At 40.6% G+C, this 23,034-nt stretch overlaps 1 protein-coding gene across 1 annotated transcript in view; it reads right to left on the bottom strand.

Annotated features, from left to right (window-relative positions):
• opcml (opioid binding protein/cell adhesion molecule-like) overlaps positions 1-23,034 on the bottom strand; it is a 210,940-nt gene that overhangs the window by 82,449 nt on the left and 105,457 nt on the right. The gene's annotated exons all lie outside the window — the stretch shown is intronic.

Below are 23,034 nucleotides of genomic sequence, written 5' to 3'. Positions count from 1 at the left end.
ACATGACCGAGCATTCAAGGCCATGTGAACCTTACAGGTAAGGTGGTCGTCAAGTTAGGCCTTTGATACAACATTTGCTTCTCCTAAGGTACATATGTTACCTACAAGGACTGCAGACTGGGGTCCCTGGGACCCCAGTCTGCAGTCTGGGATATTGTAAGAAACAACATAGAAAAATATTCACTCAATTCTTCTTAACCCTTAGATGCATAAGTGGGGTCAAAAATGACCCCATGGGTAGTTATTCTTCAAAATCTTTTATATTTTCATATTGCAGGTATTCCTCATTAAACATGTTTGTGACATGAGGCCATTTGCATTTTTAAAAAATGTTTCATTAATTTTAAGAAATCGCACTTTTTGTATCACTACCCCACTTTTCCATGAGCGGGGTCAAAAATGACCCCAAGCATTTCCTATGGCATCTCCTAGGAACCTTTGATTCTTATCAACTCTGACTGTCAGTATACATTTACTGTCCCACTTACACATCTGATGTCAGCAGTCTCACCACCCAGGAGGTCATTTTACACAGCAACATACAGGCACTAGTTAGTTAGTTTAGTAAGGTAACATTACTGCATTTGTGCTGTAGAGACTGAGACTCTTACTATATTTATAACTTCCTTGTAATCAAAGCTAACCTGTTAGGTAGCCTATTATACGATTATTGATTATTCAATGGTGTGTGTGTGTGTGTGCGCAAAGCTACCAATTGCTGTCGGAAATGCAGTACCCCTGTGTGCAATGGTCACAGCCAGAAGCAAGTAGTTTGTGACAGCTGCACACAGCGAGAAGAGAGAAGATGTTTGTGTGTGTACAGATGCGTGGACAGTGTGATGGTCCCCGGACCTACTGAATGTTCTCTATTCGTCCTCCATAGTCAAACAGACAGACGGACACACAAACAATGGATTTTGACATTTTTTGATACCTGATTCATCGATTGTTTTGTGATAAAATGTGAATAAAAAGTGATAAATGAACATGTCAAAAATGAAATCACTCTTTTGTTGAGCAAAATATAATGAAAATCATCATCTTTAACCAAAATTACAGAAATTTCTTAAGTTTATTACAAAAACGCATTGATTCTTATTGGGGTCATTTTTGACCCCACTCATGGAAGAGTGTAGGTATTGGTAGGTCATGCATCCAAGGGTTAAATGTATTTTATTGATGTTATTTGGGGACCAAAATACAGGATTATTTAGAAGAACATGTCTGTCTCCTTAAAATAAGTTCCCAAACCACCTTGATCATGTGCGACACTGGAAATCAGCACCCATCACAAACATCCTCTTGGATTAAGCTTAGCATCATGAACCTGAACTCCAAAACTAGTGTATATAGGCAGCACTAGTTGAAACAGAATCAGAAAACAATGTCATAAAGTCATTAGGAACAAATTAATTGACAAATTAATTGAAAAAAACACTGGACTATGACTGATGAAAAAGAGCTTCTGGGGTCTGTGGGGATCTCAGTGTATGATTAGTATGAAAGTGTGTGAGGAGTTTCTTTGGGGAGCTGTACGATCTGGCTGGTTGTCCATATGCATCAATATTAACCTATACACTAATGTTACCAGGTTGTAGCTCAGTAAGCTGATTTTTCTCATATAGAAAAGAAAGCTGGTTTTTGCATATAAGGTAGTGGAAAAGGGGCAGTGCTGCTCTCTCTGCTGTGTATCTGGGTAACCAGGTTTCTGATCATGTGATTTACATGTATGCATGTGCATGCTGAAAGACTGCAGACAGGAAAAGAAAACCTGAGCAATGTTTGAAAGAAGGAATCGCTACAGACTGATTTGCCCGTGTTTTAAAATAGCACAAGCCAAAGACGGACTGAAACTGTGACGAACACAAAGTATCCCCTTGAAGTCTGTTTCCGCCGCTGACCATCTGACTATTTGTTAAATATAGACACTTCTGAGCTGTGAGGAAGAGACACACACACAAAAAGAATCAGGGAGCAGCATTTTCTACTGATAAAAGCTACATTTGCCTCCACACGTCACAAGTTATACATCTGTTAACTTCAGACACATTCCTGCTGTGAGGAAAAGCTCTGCTCTGTCTACCCCACACCCTGGATGGATCCTTTTGTATTTTGGGAAGTGATGTGTTCAAGGAATAATTTAAGATATTAGTATATTTTATTAATGGAAAATAATGTGATGTAGCAGATAAAATAGAAAAGCAGACAGGGATGAGTATGACTAGTCCTGCATTGACTGATATTTCAGAAAATGTGTTATTTAAGAACTTCAAGTCTCGACCTTCAGAATGGGTTCATAACTTTAATGCTTTGACTACACTCATTTTACCTCAGTAGTAGAGTCACAAAGTAAAGAGGATATTTTTTAGCACAGAATTGCAGACAGTCAGTAAAAAAATAGTCTGACCTTGTGTCTCTTCAATGCCCAATGTCTGCAGCCTGCTGACATTCTCTTTCTGTACTGATTTGGACAAACACTTCGTAGCAGTCAGTTCAGCAGGGACAATAATTACTACACAAGCCTGTCTGTATAATGGCCAAGAAAAGGGAGGACAGCAAGCACTGCAACAGGCCCGAAGGTTCAAACATTGTATTTTCAGTGTGTTCTAATTCTCCCATGTGATAAAGCTTAAAGCACAGATGGCTGAAGAAACCCAAGAGTAATTCACAAAGTTTACCCTTTTTTGTCTACTAATTACTGGACACAAACTTCAGTGTGGAGATTTACCTTCCTTACTTAAAAGAATTGTTTCATATTTTGGGAAATACAGTTGTATAAGACCTCCCTGATTGTCTGCCATGATCTTTATATCCATTAAAAAATGAGTAATGCCACACTGGAAGATTTTGAAAAGACAAGGCACATTGGAGAGCTCGGGCTGTGTGGGCCTGTGTGACTTGCGGGATGTGTCGCGGATACACTCAGGGAAGGTTGCTATTATGTTGGTTGTCGGCTCTGTCCAGCTCTGTTTCACCTCCGTTTTCCTCGGACTTCTTTCCATTTGTTTGGGCGTCAACTTCTGAAGTGTGGCTTGTCTGTCTCCAGATGTTTGACGGGCTTGTTTGTCGCTGTTTGGTGGCAGTGCAGCCTTGTGCAGATGTGGATGGTTGCAGACTTGATCTGTGGCTTGTCCTCTGGACTTTCTGCCGTTGTTGTCCCTGCTGTGGTTTGGCCTTGTCCCATCCCCTCTGCCTATGCGTTGCCCCTGCCGTTCATGTGTGTGCTGCGTCTCTTGCGTGCACACACGTATGGGCAGTCAAAAGCAGGTACAGATAATGAGTGGATGAACCACTCAACTTTATGCTTTGCCTTAAGAAGGATCTCCTGATTTCTTATGCCTTATCATAATTTGATATTTATTGTTTTGTCTTGTTTCTTGTCTTGAGCTCTGTTAAATGTCTTGTCTACTTGTGCTGTTCATTTCTGTATTTATGGATCCCCTCGAGAACGAGATGATACATCTCAAGGAGTTATTCCAAATAAAGAATTTTGAAAATAGTTTTTTAAGACTACAGTCCGACACCCTTCCCCGTCTAACAACTTCAAAGTCAGAGGCTAAGATTTTAGCTAAGACTGATCATCTCGTAGGGTCGCTATCTACACGTCACAGCTAGATTCCTCTTAAGATTGTTTCTCATCTGGCTTCTGGCTGAAAAAAAGAACAATGGAGGAGAAACAGAAGCAGCGTTTGGCCACAGCTGCACTCGTGTGTGCAGTGGCTTGCTTTATCTGCAGTGATTGAGGCCGTAACGTTAGCTGGGTTATTTAAAGCTAGCAGGCTGCTAGCGAGGAATTTTCTTCTTCCTTACTTCAAAGCTAACCACAGCCACACTCCGAACAGCAAGTTAGGGACAGTGCAATATGTGACATAGGGGCATTGTAATAGGCTACATAGGGACAGTGCAATGTGGCACGAGAACAGTGCAATATGTTATGTTAGGATAATGTAATGTGTAAAATGAGGACAGTGCAACATGTGACATGAGGACAGTTCCATATGTGACATGAGGACAGTGCAACATGTGACATGAGGACAGTGCAACATGTGACATGAGGACAGTGCAACATGTGACATGAGGACAGTGCAACATGTGACATGAGGACAGTGCAACATGTGACATGAGGACAGTTCCATATGTGACATGAGGACAGTGCAATATGTGGGACAGTGCAACATGTGACATGAGGACAGTTCCATATGTGACATGAGGACAGTGCAACATGTGACATGAGGACAGTTCCATATGTGACATGAGGACAGTTCCATATGTGACATGAGGACAGTGCAATATGTGGGACAGTGCAACATGTGACATGAGGACAGTTCCATATGTGACATGAGGACAGTTCCATATGTGACATGAGGACAGTGCAACATGTGACATGAGGACAGTTCCATATGTGACATGAGGACAGTGCAAAAAAGTTAAGGTCTATCTAGGATGTGACATTCAGTGAAGAGACGGTGACAGCAGCCTTTCCCTGAGTCCTCTCCATGTTCACAATCTGCCCGCTTTGCTGCTTCCTGTTTGGTGCTGTAGAAAGCACCCCTGTTGGTTCTTCACAATGTTCGCGTCATTGAATTCACTATTTGCAGAAGCCAAAGCTAAAATCTTCTTACAACATTAAACGTGTTTGATTTTATTGGTGCATCAAGACGAGAAAATGACTTAAGAAAGCTAAGACTGAGTTTAATGACCATCTTACACCAAATGATGCAGAGGACAGGAGCCCGCATCCACTTCAGCAAAACTCATGTTCTTATTTGGATATTAGAAATGTGTCTGCAGCGGTGAAATCACTTGAAAAGTTGTTTGGTGTAAGGCCGACATAAACTGCTTCACGCTTTGAAAACAGGTGATAATCTCCTCAGCAATGGGCTCCATCAGCTCAAAAAGGGCTCTCTTTTAACACTAAACAGAGCGGCTACCCAGCAGATGAGTGCTTCATTGTTCAGTTTTGACACTTATAAAAACATCTCTCTATAATCAGATTGAGTGACTAGGATGCTTAAATATCCCACAAACAGGCCTCAGGTAATATAAACTGCAGGATGGGATGTGAACATGTCTCGGAGCAAATCATTAGCACTACACACAGTGCTGTCGGACAGAAAACATCAAAGAATATATTTGACTGAAAGCCAAGGAAGCTGCTTTAACATCTCTGCATGTGCTCATCATGTGAACACAACCATAGGACAAAACAGAAAAATGAAAACAGTGCAGCCCTGCCAAAATAGCCAGCGAGCTCAGTAGGTGAAACATTTAAGTGCAATCCCCAGCAGCCTCGGGGAAAAGCGAGCAATTTGAAATGCGTTCCACAGGCAAAGCTTATAGGGCTTACTCTCCAATTTCAGTTATCCTAATGTTGTGGAATATTTCAAATGCCTCATTACTTGCATTTTGCAGGAAACGGAGAAGCCTCTCTCTTCTCTATAATGAGCCCTGAAGCTTATTAGACCAGTGTGCATTGAATCGAGAGGACCAGTGCTTTTTCTTTTCTTTTTCTCTTTATGGCAAAGAGAGGCTTGGGCCCTAATCAGAAAAACACAGAGCCACATCATTACACATGACGAAACTAAAGAGGATAATCCTGTCGTACTTTAAGGTTGCTTTATAATAAAATTAAACTGCTCCTGCCTTCTAATGTCTCATGGTGCACGAGCCTTCTGTTCAGGAGATGCAATATGTTGCCAGAGCTTATCTCAAACGGATGCCCTCAAATGGACATATGTATCAAAGGGCTCCCCCACCGGAGCAAATGTGTGAAGCGTCAGCCATGCAGGGACTCCCTGGAAACATGTTGGCTGCACTGCTGAGACGGCTAAACAGATTAACACAGTCTTCATTCACCTCCTCCTTCATCTTAACTTGCAGTGGAAGCCATACACAGCATTAGTTTCATCGGAAAACTCTGGTACCACATGCTCCTGACACCTTCAGAAGAACAACTGTCAAATGTCTGGAAGAATAAAACATATTTCAAGAAAACAAGTCTTCTTAAATCAAAAGTTTGGACAAGTTCCTCAAGCAAGCAGCCTTGTTTCTTTGAGAACTCTATCCAACTTTAACAACAGTTCATCCTGTGAATTCAGAGTAGGATTCAGGGCATTGGGACACAAAACAGGGCATTAAAATGTACAGCCACTGTACTGGATGTGCCATGCATAATATACTGCAAGGCTTGCTCTGGATTCCTACTCCTATAGTGACACAGGTCACTTTTTGGTAGTGAAACTGTATGATAAGGCTGTTGTTAGTCCATTAAATAACTTAGAATAATGATAATAGATGCACACAGTGAATATTCTTGTGTATAAGTCTTTCTGTCTTCAGACGAGGTTGTACACATTGACATTCCTCCTCTTGTCTGGTGCTCCCACTGCCTCAAGTGGGATGCAAGATGACATGTAAGTCTCTAGATTTGTTGTCGACTTTGCACAAAGCAGCTGTACTGCTTGACAATGACAAGCCTTATCTTCATTAGTTACTTTGATACATTTCCATCTTCGGTGTATGATTCGAATGTTTCACTGAAGTGGGGGACAGGGAGAGATGACTAGCAACATATATGAACCAAAGGACAAGGGTCAATGAACATATCCTATTTACATGCTCTAATTAGACTTAGACTTAGACTCAACTTTATTGATCCCTTTGGGATGACTCCCTCTGGGAAATCAGCTCCAGCAGCTTATACAGTACAATACAATAGGAAAGAATCAGCACACAGAGGGTAAAAAATAAAGATCAAAATATATATATCTATCGATATATATATATATATATATATATATAAAAAAGTACAAAATTAGATAACAAAATATATAAAATATACACTCTTAGAAAATGTACAAGTAAACAGTGGGTAATAGTTCATTGACACTTTGCTAAGCCCCACCCTTGAACGGCCACTGTCCTGTGGTTCTCTGTAACTTGACGCGGGAGGCCTGTCAAACTTTCAGAACAAGGACAAATTCCAAAATTGAATTTTTCACTTTTCTGAAGCCAAAAACTCGAGAGGAGAGATGTCGGACATGGATTAAAAATTGTGGAAGACTGCACTCGGAGCTTAATCCATCAAGATCAACAAAAACTATTTTGTTTGCTCCAAGGTAAGACGCTAACTAACTTGCCTAGGTTAGCATGTTAGCAAACAAAGACGGTTGAATATTAATCATAAATGAATCCAGATCCAGTGTATGGATCAAGCAAACAATATGCGAGCAATATCCTGATGCACTTTAAACATGTGTGGCTGACCGCGACTGTTGAGGCCAATGCCAACGTGTTTGAAAGCAGGTACGCGCTGCGGGTGTAGGTGAGGACAGTGGACGAGTAGCGGAGGAGCAGCCCCGCCTACTCCCCGAACAAAGTATCCAGAGCCGTATAGACAGAGAGTCGCGTCAGTAGAGTTCCAATATGCTCCATGATCCACCATTGCGATGTCGCAACTCTCTCTCTCTACGGCTGTGAAAGTACCATCACTCACTCACTCAGTCAGTCAGTCAGTCACATACAGACCCATGTGTAGGGCTGACCCTGGCGGTCCTAAATGTACCTAACTAAGTTGGATTTTTCTAGCAAATATCCAAAAAATACTTGCAGCTGATGTTGACTGTTGTTTTGCAAGTGAAGGAAATAAAGGTGCAATTTAGTTTTCTTTGTTAAACACTACTGTAATATAACAATGGTGAAATAAAGTTTACTTTATTTAGTCGTGTTCATACACCTAGTTTAGCCTATTAAAGAGGGGGTATTATGCTGTTTCAAATTTTAATATCAACATATATATATAATGTTACAATGTTGGATGTCCAGACTAAGCGTGGGTGAAGTTTCAAATCTGCAGGCTGCTGTGAACGCTTGCTTTCAGGCAGACTTCCCCAGACACTTCACTTTGTAATGTCACAAAGTGGAGGCACTCTATATTTGGGCATCTGCCCGAGACATAGCAGAACTGCCTGCCCCTGGCACAGTTCAAGGACACGCCCACCCAGCAAGTCAGTCTGCCTCTTAAATGTTTTTCACTCCATGGCTGACCCCTGGCGGTCAACCAAAAAGTGGGATTATTTAGTTTTGCTAGCAATGTGCTAAAACATATCTGACGCTTGCTTTGGGAGCGGTGAGCTTTTGCCTCGATTTTTATGTCCTCTTCATTCTCAACACTCTGACAGATTATATCATTGATGTAGCTTTCAAATGCGTGTTGCCTTTCTGTTGACTTCTCTCTGATATTTGAGAACTATTTTTCTGCTATTATTCCCCGTGGAACATCTCTCACTGTTATAGTTGAAATATTTACAGGCCAGTGCGAAAGACAGGTGTCGCAACAGTAACCAAAGGGGGCGGGACTTAGTGAAGGGTCACTCGTGTATGTGCTTGTATTGGAGATCTTTTACACTCTCTCTCTGCTGTGTTGCCTGTGTGTGCTGGGCTGCAGGTGCTTGACTGAGTGAATGATTGACTGTGTACGTTCCTCCCCCGATCATGTGGTTTACCCGGCTGTCTCTCCGCAGCTCCTACAAGCTCACTTCCCCAACCAAATGGCCAGCCAATAATTTTCAGCTTAAAATCTAAAATGTCTGCTTATTGATGACAACTGCTCAGGTTTGGCACGGGTCAGTAGCATTTAAGTGCAACACTCTATTCTTCTGATTTTGATAATAAGTAAGTTTCATGACTTTTTCTTATTTGAGTCAGGAAATTTTGATTTTCCCTCATTGATGCCTCCAAGTTTAGAAAGAACAAGGCAAAAAGTGTCCCACTGGATGGCTCCTGTGGAAGATAAAACCTGGTAAAGTTCCCTCTCTAGGGTGCAATAAAACATGGTGATAAAGAGCCACACCCTCTCAGTGGTGAAAACTTGATGCAGTGCCCTGTAGCCCGCCCCTAGTTTTGCATACCAGTTTTTGAGATCCTGTAGTGGAAAACACCTTACGTCGGCTGAGGACAATGCTTGAATTATTATCAATTATCAATTTTACCATAAAAAGAGGTTTTACAAATGATCTCTCCAATTAAAAAAAAGCTGGATGTTCTTTTGATTGAAATAATGAAAAGAAGGATTTAGCTTCTAATCCGTTACTGGTATTTCCCCAAGGGGAATCTCATGAAACTCACAATGCTACAAACTGGCAAATATTCCAAGTATTTAGGCTTTGCAGCGACGGTTGGATGCACAGGTCTATCCGGTGTGTCTCAGTGTGGTACATGCAAAGCTGCCGTCACATGCCCACAGACTGGAGCACTGTTCCACTTCTCACAGATCGACCCATAATGGCATTTCCCATGAAAGTAGCAGTTGACTGTGCTAAGCCCGATGACACACTTTTCCCTACAGCTAAACCACCAAAAGATTCTGAGCCCAACAAAGTATGTGGGTCTACCTTTCAGCAAAGTGATTCTTCCCTGTAAGCTGCTGGAACTCAGACCTCACACACCTCGATCACTGCTACTGTCGGGCTGTGTGCCAACAGTCCTCTCTTCCTTGGAGCCTGTGGTCCATACTGGACACAGGCATGACATTGGACATTGCATATTTATCTCTGTGAATAAGTGACTGTTGTACTTTTTCCTTTGTCCTCAAGCTTGAAGTTTGATGTAATATCTGCCTTTTCCCCCTTTGACATACTGTAAAAATGTGGCATACAAAAGGCTAAAGCAGAAGGACAGGACAGTGATTCCTTCTGTTTTACCTGTACCTTTCCCCAACTGAGCAAGTGAATGCCAATGTAACCAACTTCAGATGTACTGTACTTCACATACAGAACCAGACCCAGGATGGCAGTGCTCCTGAGTGTAAGGCCAGTTTTAGAATATACAATAAAATGAAGATTTCAAAGTGAAAACAATGAGGGGCAGCTACACTGAGAACTTAGACACATGGACAGCACACATGGAAAGAGAAAATGCTAAGCAGGAGGACTTAAAAAGGAGAAAAACCCAACAGGAATGTGCAGCAAATACTGCAAAAGTCAGCTCTGAAGAGAGCACTCCAAATGTTCCTTAAATCAGCATCTCTCTCTACATGTCATGAACAGCCCAATCCAGATCTGAACTCCAAATCATAGGAGGTGCCTTTTATTTCCAGATCTTGAAAAAACCTCCTGAATGTGATCAAGAGGAAGATGGACCATCACAAGCCATCGAACAAGAGTGGCCCAAAGAGCAGCCTAACGTCACCCAACAGCAATGTCTAAGTCTTCCAGGGTGCATGAAGGCTGTAGTTAAAAACCAGGTTATTTCACCAAATATTGATTTGTGAACTCTTCCGGAGTTAAAACATTAGTGTTCTGTTGTTTCAACATAAACATTAACTTGTTTTCTTTGCATTATTCAAACCCCGAAAACATTTTTTGCATCTCTTGGTTATCTTAACCAGTCGTAATTTTCTGCAAATAAAAGACCTCATTGAGAATATTTGATTTGGAAATAGAGAGAAATGTTGTTTACAATAAAACAAACCTTTAAATAGTGGAACCAAAGAAGAACTTTTTTTTGCAGTTATTTTTTTCTGGAGCTGTTAATATCAACGAGCACAGAACATGTTTATATGAACAATGAGTTAAAAAAAACCTACATGCAAAAAAAATCATGCTAGCAGGGCTGACCTCAGCACATCAAAATATCAACACCAATCTTTTGCGAGTCATGTTCGAGCCCAGGGCCCACATCGTGTAGGCAGTACATGTACTCGCAGGAAATATGATCACCAAAATATCATGTTACATATTTCCCAGAGGAACTAATGAATCAGTTCAAATCTTGTTTTCTGAGATAGCAGTCCACAGATATTTCCTCCACATGACCTCTGACCCAAACCGGTCTGAAGAAACCAAAAGGGCCCCTCAATACATTTCCGTATTAAACCAGTCTGTCTGTGTTCCTCGTTTACTGGCTCCATTCTCAACCATGACAAATTTATGGCCAGGAAAGACGCACCAACAACTTCATTACTTGACAATAACCTTCCTTTTATTTCTCAGATATAAATGGAACACATTCTTTTGATAGCGATGAAATAACACTGCCTGAAATATATTATCAGGTTATTACACTGCATTATGTTTAGTTCATTTCATTCACTAACTTGCTGTGCCTATAGCTTGATAGATGCATGCATGCATTGTCACAACAGCAGGTATTTTGTATGATTGCCTTTTATGATGTTTGTATATCGCAGTAAATTATGTTGAGCCTTTATATGTGGGAGCAGTAAACGAGTCGAGACTCCAGATGTCCTGCATCTATGAAGGGGCCAAACAAAATACTAAGTCCTGTACTTGGCTACTTTAAGAGGAAGGACCTGCACCAGTCTGACAACTTATCTTACTTGACCATAGTTATAAAAAGTAGGGCTGCAACCTGCTCAAGACGCCAAACATTGCTTAATGAAATAATAACAGTACAGGTCTGTCCGTTGTGAATCATTTGTGGAGATTGTCCTGATACATTCCCAGTGTTGATTATTTTCCTGCTGAGGTCATCACACAAGCGTGCACATAATCCCAAGACATGAAGTGTTGCATTTTTTCTTGCATACAAAAGTTTGAACAGAACCAACATTTTCCTCACAAACGAATGCAGAGGAGCCACAGAAGATGAGAGGAGAAGAGACAGTGGAGTGTGTCAAATCACATTCAAACGAGCATTTTGTGTGTACACATGCAGCACTTCAATCAACCATACTGTCGGGATGATTTAATTCCTATTACTAAAAGTCATTAGATAAGTATTGCAACTATGAAGTAGATAATTGTGTGAAAAGATGCATTCCATAAATCCCATTTAGTGAGAGCACAATTAAAGACATTCTTGTTTTAATTTGTCAGCATTTAAGTGCTGAGGCGCTTCTGCTGGGGCTGCTCTGGGTTTTTTAAAGTCAGATTGTGGATGTGCTTTTAGAAACAATTAGACAACAATTTAGTCCCGTTTTTCTCCTTAAACATCAGATTGCTGTAGATGCATTAATTACCTTCTCTCCTTTTGCATAGCTGATGGAGGCATTTGTTTATTTGTATGCAAAATACACTATTGGTTTCCATATGCATTGTGGATAGATGCTTGCAAATAAGCAGTGAAATTTCTGGTGTTAATGAGCACTTCACAAATCTCTCTCTCTGTTAAGTTAATGTACACTCGTCAATACAAGCCTCTAAATAAACGCAGCCACAACAGCCTGGCACCTCCTCCTCATGCTGGTCACCAGCTTGGTCAGTATCATGGTGTGGGGCGGCATCTCCATCACTGGCAAAACAAGGCTTGTCACCATTTAAGGCCATCTCAATTCTGTAACATATCGGGACGAGATTCTGCAGCCAGTGGCAAACCCATACCTCCGCAATCTGGGACCTAACCCCATCCTCCAAGATGACAATGCTCGCCCCCACAGAGCCAGTGTTATCACAGACTACCTCCAGAATGTGGGAGCAGAGAGAATGGAGTGGCCTGCCAAGAGCCCAGACCTCAACCCAATTGAACACTTGTGGGATCAGCTCGGGCGTGCTGTACATGCTAGAGTGACCAACACAACCACAGCTAACCTGCAACAAATCCTGGTTGAGGAATGGGATGCCATCCCACAGCCACTTGTGACCAGGCTGGTGACCAGCATGAGGAGGAGGTGCCAGGCTGTTGTGGCTGCATATGGTTCTTCAACCTGCTACTTAAGCTCCTTATTTTGTTCAATAAATAAAACATAAAATTACCAATATGCCTTGTTTGTTTATTGTTACTGATAGAGTTGAATCATCCAATCTCTCAAACAACACAAAACAATAGAGTCAATACCAACAGGAGAATAGTCTGAACTGTGTTCAATTGATATAAAACAAAATAGTGTCCAACCAGTGGGGGTATGGCCTGGACCCCTCTCTCCACAGAAATATGGTTCTGATCTCTAAATCTGTCCACAAGGCATTCTTTGGGTTTAAATAAGTTTTCAGGTAAAAATAACTTTCAATTGTTGAAAGAAAGTAAGATATACATTAACATACACGATTATGTACAATGTAGCCTTTTCAGTCAGAGATCTGTGCTACAGTAGATAAAGTTTGTGCTGCATCAATTACTAAGTTGACTCATTTTAAGAGTGAGCAGCAACACTGTCCATTATGTGCCTGTTTTTATGTGTAGCTGGATCATTTTCCACTTAGTAAACGTGAAAATATGCAAATGACATTTAAGCTGACTTTCTTGTAGTTGTCTGTAGTACAGATTTTTCAGTTAAGTGGACAATTTCAAAGATCGGTATTGTATCCTTCTAAGTGCTGAACTCAGCTGTTCGGTGCTGTGAAGAAGAATAAGTGATTGAAATGGAGCCTTGACTCTGCCCCTCCTGAAGCATCTGCAAGCTAAATTAAAGAACTGATTCAATATGCTCAACACTCTGCTTTCAGGTCTATGAAACCTCAACAACAAATACACACTGAGGCTGAGACTGGGAGCACCGATTGCTACAAGGTGCATTTTGTCTTTGTTTTAAAACAATAACAGTCTGAGGTACACAAATGCTTTCATAGACACCTGGGTAATAACACAGCCTGTGTCCAGGGCCAGGTTGCTTAGAAACTAATTTCAGCTGTCTCCACTGATTGGTATTGACTGAAGGGGCAGGATGAAGATTGGCACGAGCGACAAAGCAGCTAACATGGGAGGGAAAGTTTTCCTTTTGTACACTGTAACCATGCTAAAAGGTGTTGCATCTGAGCTATGTAACGTTTTCATAATATCCCTGCTTATATCGATAATTTGTCTGATAATTGGAGTGATTATATCTGTCATTGGCTTTCATATAAACCTCATCAGCTCAATAGATCACACTAAAACACAGCTTTCATTTTCCAGACGTTTGCAGAAGCTCTGCTTAATGAGCAAAGGACACAAAGGTTAATTAAAGTTCTGCCATGTAGAACAACTAAGGAGCAAAATATGCCATACTGATGGCACCCCAGACTGCCCCTTTTATATTTCACTAAAGCACCCATTATTTTTTAATTATTATTTTTAAACATACCAAAAAGTCCCAGCTTTGTATTGTAGATAGTTTAAGTTGTCAGAAATAACAGGAACCCGAATATATACATTCTAAAACGGATTTGTTTTACTTCCCCACAGTTTTTATAAATATGGCAGCCATAAGTCCTGTTGTTGTTACAGTGTTAGTTCAGGGTGTTTCGCTTGCAGTCACTTCACATGATCAGCGTCAGTAAACAGTAGAACCTACTCTACTGCCACAGCTACTTTTCCACAAATAAATTCAGCTTTGTTGCCACTACCCACAGACTGTATAAAAAGATGGACGACATGACAGCTCCCTTAAAGTGAAGCCAAACCCTCTCCATCACTCCCTACTGACTGGCTGCAGTATCGGTCATAAAGCTCGCCTCCTCCATGTTAACAGATGGGACATGAGTCAAACTATAAAATAAAATACACGTCAAATACATTTTTCTCAAACATGGTTTCTGTCATCATAGTTAGTTCTTATCATGCTGATTTCTGTCCAAGTGTTCATTTTTCTGACATTTTTAATTAGTCATTTGATGCTGTGAAAAGGATGATTGACAGCTCTGTTGACAAATGGGGCTCCTGCAGCCGATCTGTTCCGGAATAGCAGAGTAGAGGAGGAACAGCGAGAGGAAACGTTACAAAAACAATCACTACAGTCATTGAAGTTTCCATACCTGTGAACGTTAACCTCAGACCAACACAAGAAGCTGTTCTGCTGTTAAACACGCCGCCGTGCGGGATCTTTGCTGTTTTTCTCTGTAATTTAAGTGTGTTTTGGTTAGTGGAAGTGGCTACGGCGGCTCCACCCGCAGATGGAGACGCGTCGTCCATCTTTATATACAGTCATTGACACTACCTACCACCACATAATTTTAGTTTGTTCTTAAAACATTACTACTATGACATTTCTCTTTCATTTTGAAAGTTTAGCAAAGATCTGTTATGTTGTTCCACTCTGAATGTTGGAAGCAAACACAGACAAATGTGTTGCATGACATATTTGATATAAAATTTTAAGTTTATAGTTTGGATTCATTGCATTCACACATTTTATATGTTTGGATTAAGGAAATAGCTAATCACAACTGTGTTACTGCTATGTGTTGTTTTTCTGGTGTTTTGATTTAAATGTTTGACTCAAACTGTGTTTGACTGCACACAGAAGGATTCACCAATATATTTTACGATTTATACATATATGACAAATAAATAAGATTCACAAATGTATTTCTGAGGCAAACACAAATATTTCTTGTTTTAAATATGTGTAATTAAAATCCACAAATATATGTATTAAAAAATATTTGCAATTTTTAACAGAAACATTTTTGGACATTTATATACAGTTTATATACAGTTTAACCTGCATTTACGGTGTTTTTGGTTTGTGGACTTCACTGCACGAGCACCGCGGCTCCATTCACAAATGCGTTTATTTCAACAGGGAATCATCGATAACCAATCAGATGTCTGCCTACTTTTCAACCAAACACAAGCGTGCCCATGCCCACATTTGGCAGTGCTGTCTTTTCAGCCAATCAAATGAGGGCATCCCCGCAGTTCTTCTTTTAGCGCTAACTGTTAGTAAGCTAACTTTATGTTCACAGGTTTCCTTTGAAAACACTCACAGTAGTTATAGATGTTAAGGACTATGTGCTAACAGACACCAACTTCAATTGCAGTGGGCTCAGTAACTACTGCACACTGTAAACAACACGGCAACTTAATATACTTAGATTAATATGAGTTATCGCACATCCAGGTCATGGTCCTGATCTCTTTTTTGTCTGTTTGTATTTTTAATTTGGTCAGGGTCAGAGTGTAGCCAAGGTCACCTGCTGTTTTTCGTCACATAGTCAGAACAAACAGCAAAAAGGTTTGAAGGGGTGAAATACGGATCGAAGAAGTGAGGCAATTTATTGTGCTCCCCTCAGCAACCCACACTATCTGATACATGGTATGTCAGAGAAGCTGTGTCAGTCACACCATGCGTGATGAAAATAGCAGCAGACAGCAGAGCGGCTTTACTAATAAGGAAAATATTATTGTTTTTGGTTTTGCGACGAGCTGCAATGACAAAATCTGCTGCTGGATTTTCAATATCTCTGACTGTTAAGTAAAGTTACTGATTCATCTGTAAGGCTTTAAATACTGTTTTTTTCCCCTATTGTCTGGGTTTAGATAAAGTAAAAATAAAAGGCACCTCCTGTGAGTTGTATCTGTTCATTTTTGTTTGCTGTCGACATGGCACCTCTATAGCCTCAATATTAAATACTTTTGTACATTTTGAAGCATGAATGCAGGCGCCACAACGGCCCATCCTTCTCTGGTTAAGCTTGAAAACTGTATTAAAAGACAAAAAAATAATTTCATCATTTCCTCAAAAGCAATATCTCTTCAGGTTTGTCTGTGAGTTGGAGCTTATCCCGGCTTGCACTCAGTTTGCCGTCTGCAGACATCTTTTACAGGTTGTTTCATATTCCTGCAGGAACCCAACACGGACCTTCTTTGGTCTGAGGCAAAACCAAAGTTTGTCTAAATCTACAACACAAGTCAAGATAGTGGTTCCTTCTCCAGTGGCCTGCTCTGTGTTTCATCATGAAAAGCATAAAGCCCCATGGATGAGACACAGCAGAGTGCATGGGGCAAACACAATGTGCACTTGTTGTGCTGAGAGCATGCTGTGAAGGGAAGAACCTCTAACCTCTTCAGATACTAGACGCCAGCTGAGGCACATAATAAATAGTTTGTGTGCTGGCTTAAGTGTTGACCTGTGCTGTTGACTTACTGAAGGACTGTAACAACTTCTTTCTATCTATGACTGGGACTGAGTTTATTTCTGCCCAGGTGTGAAAGCATCAGCAAGCCACAGTCAACTTTAAGCCAGGAATGTGTGCAGTAAATGTTCAAGCTTTAAAATCTCAAGAAAAAGTTATACATGATTCAACATATATTTTTAGACCATCACTATTAGTTGCCACATGTGGAAGTTACAAGATTGTTAACTGTTGAATTATTATTAATTATTAATTATTAATAATTAATAATTAATTAATTAATAATTAATTATTATTAAAACTGTAAATCTTTGGCAGTAGCCACAGTGAGCTTCAGGTCGTACCAGACTGTAACTCCAGATGTCTTGAAGACGATGCTGTTGCTGTGCCTTTGCAGAGTAGCATGTTCTCACTCTCAAGTCGTCAATATTGTCGCCTTTTTCAGAAGTGTGTCAAAACAAGACGCTGTTGGTTCTCTTCTAGGATCATTTCTGGTCCCTGTCCACTAGCTTAATGTATCGATTTGGAGTTGAAGTCAGGTGATGTTGTATAAAGAGCAGAGATGGTGGTAAATGGAATGGAAATAGACTGTATTTATATAGCGCTTTTCTAGTCTTGCAGCCACTCAAAGCGCTTTTACACTACATGTCACATGTCATTACACTACGTAAACCCAACTGTCAATCAGTCATCACATTCACACACCGTTTCCTGTGGCACTGGGAGTTCAGTGTCTTGCCCAAGGACATATAGACTGAAGGAGGTGGAGATCGAACCACATTCATTCCAGTTGAAAGACAATTGACTCTACCACTGAGTCACGTTCACCTGTGGTGATGGATGAGTTAAACAAATATGGGAATATCATTCAAGAGATCTGGGTTTGATTCCTGTGGTTAAACAATTAGTATGTGTTCTTCTTGTATGTGTCTTCCTTTAAGTTACATATTGTATGTTACTTATGTAACCCATGTATGTCACATCATATAAAGTGTGTTAGTTAAATAAACCTTTTATTACCAATTGAATAAGCTCTACAGATTTTACATAGACATGTGGAATCTGTACGCAGAGACATGGATTTTAGGGATGGCAGGTGTTCTGGTTTCCGTTTGTAGTACGCTTGTAGTCCGAGTAATATTGACCAATCATGTATCAGCAGGCTGCGGCGTATGCGGGGAAAAAACAGTCCATGAGGAGAGCAAAAGCAGGCGGAACGTAATTCGCCGTAATGACATCCCGGCTCCCATCAGCGTGATCTGAAGAATTTAGCTTCTCATTGATCTCCATAAACAGACATCTGCATGCTAACAGCTAACAATCTGTTCTAGATCTAAAATTTAACTTGAAATAAATTCACTTGACCTCCGTTCAACATACGAGCATTTTAAAAATAGTTTTATTCTCCTCTTGAGGACAGAACTGACAAACTTCATTTTGACTTTTCACTTATCTGCATCATGATGTTGAAATTTCAGCAAACTTAAGAGCCGTTAATTAAAGTTAATCACAAGAAAAACTGGTTATTTTTCTGTAAACAATGCAGCATGCGATAAAGGAAGTCTTTTATCGCTAACCTCTGGCTACAAGCCCGGCATGGTCACCGCTGTCTGATGGGATCCGAGATTGCCAATTGAATAAAAAACCATGATCTCTTTCTTAACTAAGTAGTTTAGATGCCTTAACCTAAGCAAACTGCGACAAACATTTAACATGTTAATGACTGTGAAGTGTCCAATGTCAAGCTTTAATTTTTAAATGTAACCACCTGTAAGTCTTATAATTTACTTGACTGTTTGAAACTCTAACCCTAAATTGCATCATTTTATAAGTCACTTGACTACAAAGCCCTGCATGTGATAAAGGGACACTGGAGTAGAGTTATTGTCATAATTTGAGCTCAGGGCCACCGACCAAGCTGCGAATGTGACGAGCAAGGAGTGAGGATGTGTTGTTCAGGAACAGTCGATAAGAAGGAAATAGAAAGGCTCTTTGCTTATTAAAGAAGCAGAAGTGAATTCCTCAAAGTTGGGATCAGAGTGTAACTACCACTTGATGTGGAGTCAGAGTCCTTGCCCCTTCTAGTCCTTGGAATACATAAGCTATGCATTACAAAGCACTCTAAGATATTATTCTTTCTTGTGGTGGGGGCTTAACTGCAGTCGGTCCACTCCTTGTGTGCAGTCACCATAGAAGCAGCTGCCCTATATTCCTGAGGGTATCAGCTGACAAGGTCACTGGGCTGATTGATGTTAGCCTCCAGAGTCCTCCTCTGTGTACAGGTTCATCACCAATCTCCATTTCTGAGGTGCGAGAGAGGAGAGCGCCTGTGGGGACAAAAGGCTCAGCTGAAATCCCCCGCGGACCCTCTGATGCCATAAAGGTGGATGTACTGCTCTGTATTCATTCATTTGTAACTCTGGGGTGTGACATAAATCTGGGCTCACACAACTCTCACAAAGTCGAACTAGTGGCAGCAATTTATTAAAACTGTTCTAATTGTGTATTGGCATGTGTTTGATCAGGCTGAAGCAGCATTACAACACTGCTGGGCCTGAAACCAGAGCCAGTATGAGAGGAAGTCTGGGCAATGCTGTTTCACTGCGCGTCTGTCCCTCCACCCAAATAAACAGAGGGATTTCCTACATAAACATCACTGAGTCTACATCCCCACAACTACAGTATCATTCTGCATTACGCTCACAGAGAGAAGCCAGACAAAAGTGCTAAATAAAAGCCTTTTTTAAATAATAAAACGCAGCCTCTCTGCCTTTACCCATCCTTTTCTCTCCTACAAGTGTGTAACAAGAATTCAGTCACAAAGGCTTCACTTGCATTTAAAAAAGCCACTCTTCTATCTCTAAAAATGAAAGCATTCGTGTTTTTTCCTGCTCGAGGACACTCAATCTCAAAGTTCATCTGAAAGAGATTTATAATCCAAAACATGAGAGAGCGGAGAAATGGATTTTACAGCTGGCCTTCCCATTTGTATTGGCTTAAAAAAAAAAACATCACCCAGACCTCCTTTGTATCTTATTCCAACTTATATTAGACATCATATACCAGATGTGTATTATAAATGTATGTTTATTTATATTTTCTCCTTCAATGAGGCCTAACTCTCTTTGTTCTTTGGGATGTCAGTGATTGAATGATTATCTGTCAATGTGCATTAGTAATGTTGTCGATCAAACATATTAATTGACATCTTAGGAGACGAGATGAGGTGGAAACTATCAGCGCTACGCCCATGAATCAAAGAGCTCCCCTCTCCCTCTGCCGTTATCAGATGACAAATAATGACACCTCACTGTGGAAATCCTGACAGCTACAGCCTTAGCGAACTCCCCCAGCTGAGAAACCAGGTGGTGCATTCTGGGACACCTGCAATGTATAGTATCTCACAGATTGCAGTAATAAGACACTGTGTAAAAATCACGGAGAAGTGTTGTTTGCCAGCTGTCTGGTTTATCTGGCTATCCTGAGACTCAGGCTAAGGCCAAACTGACAGCCTTTCAACGAGAACAGGCTAACACTGACTCAGACAGCACAGTGAAAAACACATCACTCAATTTATTTGAGTACAGGATATCTCTTAATATATGAATACAGAAGAAACTGGATCAATTTGCAGAAAATTAAGTAAAAGTCATATATTTGCACCCTGAATGCACTCCAACCACATACAAGGTTGTATGTGGCTGACTGCATCAGGTCAATGTGCCCTTTTGTGGGTAATGTGCTACAAAGACTGTCCTTATGAGGTCGATGACAACATGTTTGAAAACAGGTGCGTGCTGCGGACGTAGGTGAGGACAGCAGAGGAGCAGCCCCGCCTACTCCCTGAACAAAGTATCCAGAGCCGTATAGACAGAGAGTCGCGTCAGTAGAGTTCCTATATGCTCCATGATCCGCCATTGCGATGTCGCAACTCTCTCTCTCTACGGCTGTGAAAGTACCGTCACTCACTCACTCACTCAGTCAGTCAGTCACATACAGACCCATGTGTAGGGCTGACCCTGGCGGTCCTAAATGTACCTAACTAAGTTGGATTTTTCTAGCAAATATCCAAAAAATACTTGCAGCTGATGTTGACTGTTGTTTTGCAAGTGAAGGAAATAAAGGTGCAATTTAGTTTTCTTTGTTAAACACTACTGTAATATAACAATGGTGAAATAAAGTTTACTTTATTTAGTCGTGTTCATACACCTAGTTTAGCCTATTAAAGAGGGGGTATTATGCTGTTTCAAATTTTAATATCAACATATATATATAATGTTACAATGTTGGATGTCCAGACTAAGCGTGGGTGAAGTTTCAAATCTGCAGGCTGCTGTGAACGCTTGCTTTCAGGCAGACTTCCCCAGACACTTCACTTTGTAATGTCACAAAGTGGAGGCACTCTATATTTGGGCATCTGCCCGAGACATAGCAGAACTGCCTGCCCCTGGCACAGTTCAAGGACACGCCCACCCAGCAAGTCAGTCTGCCTCTTAAATGTTTTTCACTCCATGTCGATATGATACTGCAAACACTGTTCATTTGTAAAAAACTTTTTTGTATTGTAACTTTTATTTTGTATTTAACTTTAATTTTGCCTTTAACTCTCTATGCTTTCTCTTTGTCAGAGCAACTGTAACACATGAATTTCCCCCCGGGGAAGAAGTCTCAAGTCATTCGGTCCAAGTCTCAAGCAAGTCTCGAATCATTTTTTCTTGGGCAAGTCAAGTCAAGTCACAGGTTATGTCAAGTCAAGTCAAGTCGAGTCCTTAGTTAAGACAAGTCCCGAGTCAAGTCACTTTTTTTCCACCCATGATCCAGCACTCTTACCTGCAGTATCCGGTCTTTATAAAGAGAAAAGACAAGGTGTTAGCAGCCCGTCTAATAATGATATTATTGGCAAATTTATATAACCTGTTCAAAGAGCATGACAATGAATTGTATCTGTGTTATCTTGGCACAGACGCAGCCATGATGATGGTCTGCTCTGAGACCGTATTGAGTAGTAACGAGTACGACTGATGAGGCTTCTCTATGGGGAAAAAAACATCAGGTAGCTGGGGGCTTTGATGTTGCGTGTTGCCATGGCGAGGAGTTTGACTGACAGCCAGTCATCCAATCATAACAATCACATACCGGGAGCTTTTTGAGTCATCCAATCACGAGTCCGTTTTTGTCTTATTTCTAAGGGAATTGAACCAAATGGCAGCTATAAGAATACATTTTAAAAGTCACTCTAATTGCTGATGGTCGGGTTTGGATTCGGTCATTTACATTTATCAGAATTAAACCGAGATTGCTTTATGACTAGAAAAACTCCTCACTGAAGTTTTAAATACAGCCCACTTCTTGACATTTCCATCCCTGCTTTACTTGTAGAGCTGTGGCAGAGACAGGCCTGTGGTTTGTAGCACTTGCTGCACAGACACCGTTTCTCTCACATGCCCACTTATTGTTGGATCATTGTTTGAGCAGTCTCATCCCTCCTTTTGTACAACAACACAAAGCACCCACCACCAGTTTTTGTTGGTGTATAAAAGCCCAGTGTCGCCTGTTCCATGCGGCTCCTTTTAGCTTCAAGTGTGATCTTGCTCTATCCAGATGGCTTGTGTTATTCAAGGTTGGAAAAAAGGACGAATAAAATCCACAAGAAAGTATAATTGGAGACGTACTAACGTGTCAGTGTGTGCTTGTCTATTGTTTGATTAAAACCATGGCCTGATGCTTCTCGGCATGAATTAAGAGTTAATGAGACATCACCATGAATTATACAGATTGAAAATTATACACTGTGAAAATACTTAATGTCACTTTTGACTTGAGAAAGAAATTATTCTTTAAACTCTCTTAAAATGGTGCAATCTGTGTCCAGCTTTCCTTACTTGATAGAGTACTAGAGTACTCTCTTTGTGATTCTACATGAGGTATCTTGTGCAGATACTTAATTTAAGTTTTAACGATTCATTTGTGCTAATTATTTTAAAAAGTCACACAGGAGGAAAAAGATTCATCAGGAGAAATAACAGAAAGTTTCAGTGCTTAAAGTTGATTTAGGAAAACTTTGCAATGAAACTGAGCCAGGACATTTTTCAATGTACTGTCCCCTAAATCAATATCTATCAGCAAACTTAAATTAAATCGAGATTGAATCCTGCTTCCCTCCCCGGCTCTAACGCTGGCTGTATTCCACACACCATCCTAAGACAGAGGAGGGAAGATTTCTTATTTGATTTTCCTAAAG

Source organism: Semicossyphus pulcher, unplaced genomic scaffold (assembly GCF_022749685.1).
Source record: "Semicossyphus pulcher isolate SPU_LCO1_2020_fin unplaced genomic scaffold, fSemPul1.0.p SCAF_10, whole genome shotgun sequence".
Lineage (NCBI taxonomy): Eukaryota > Metazoa > Chordata > Actinopteri > Labriformes > Labridae > Semicossyphus > Semicossyphus pulcher.
This window is presented reverse-complemented; position numbering and strand designations above follow the sequence as displayed.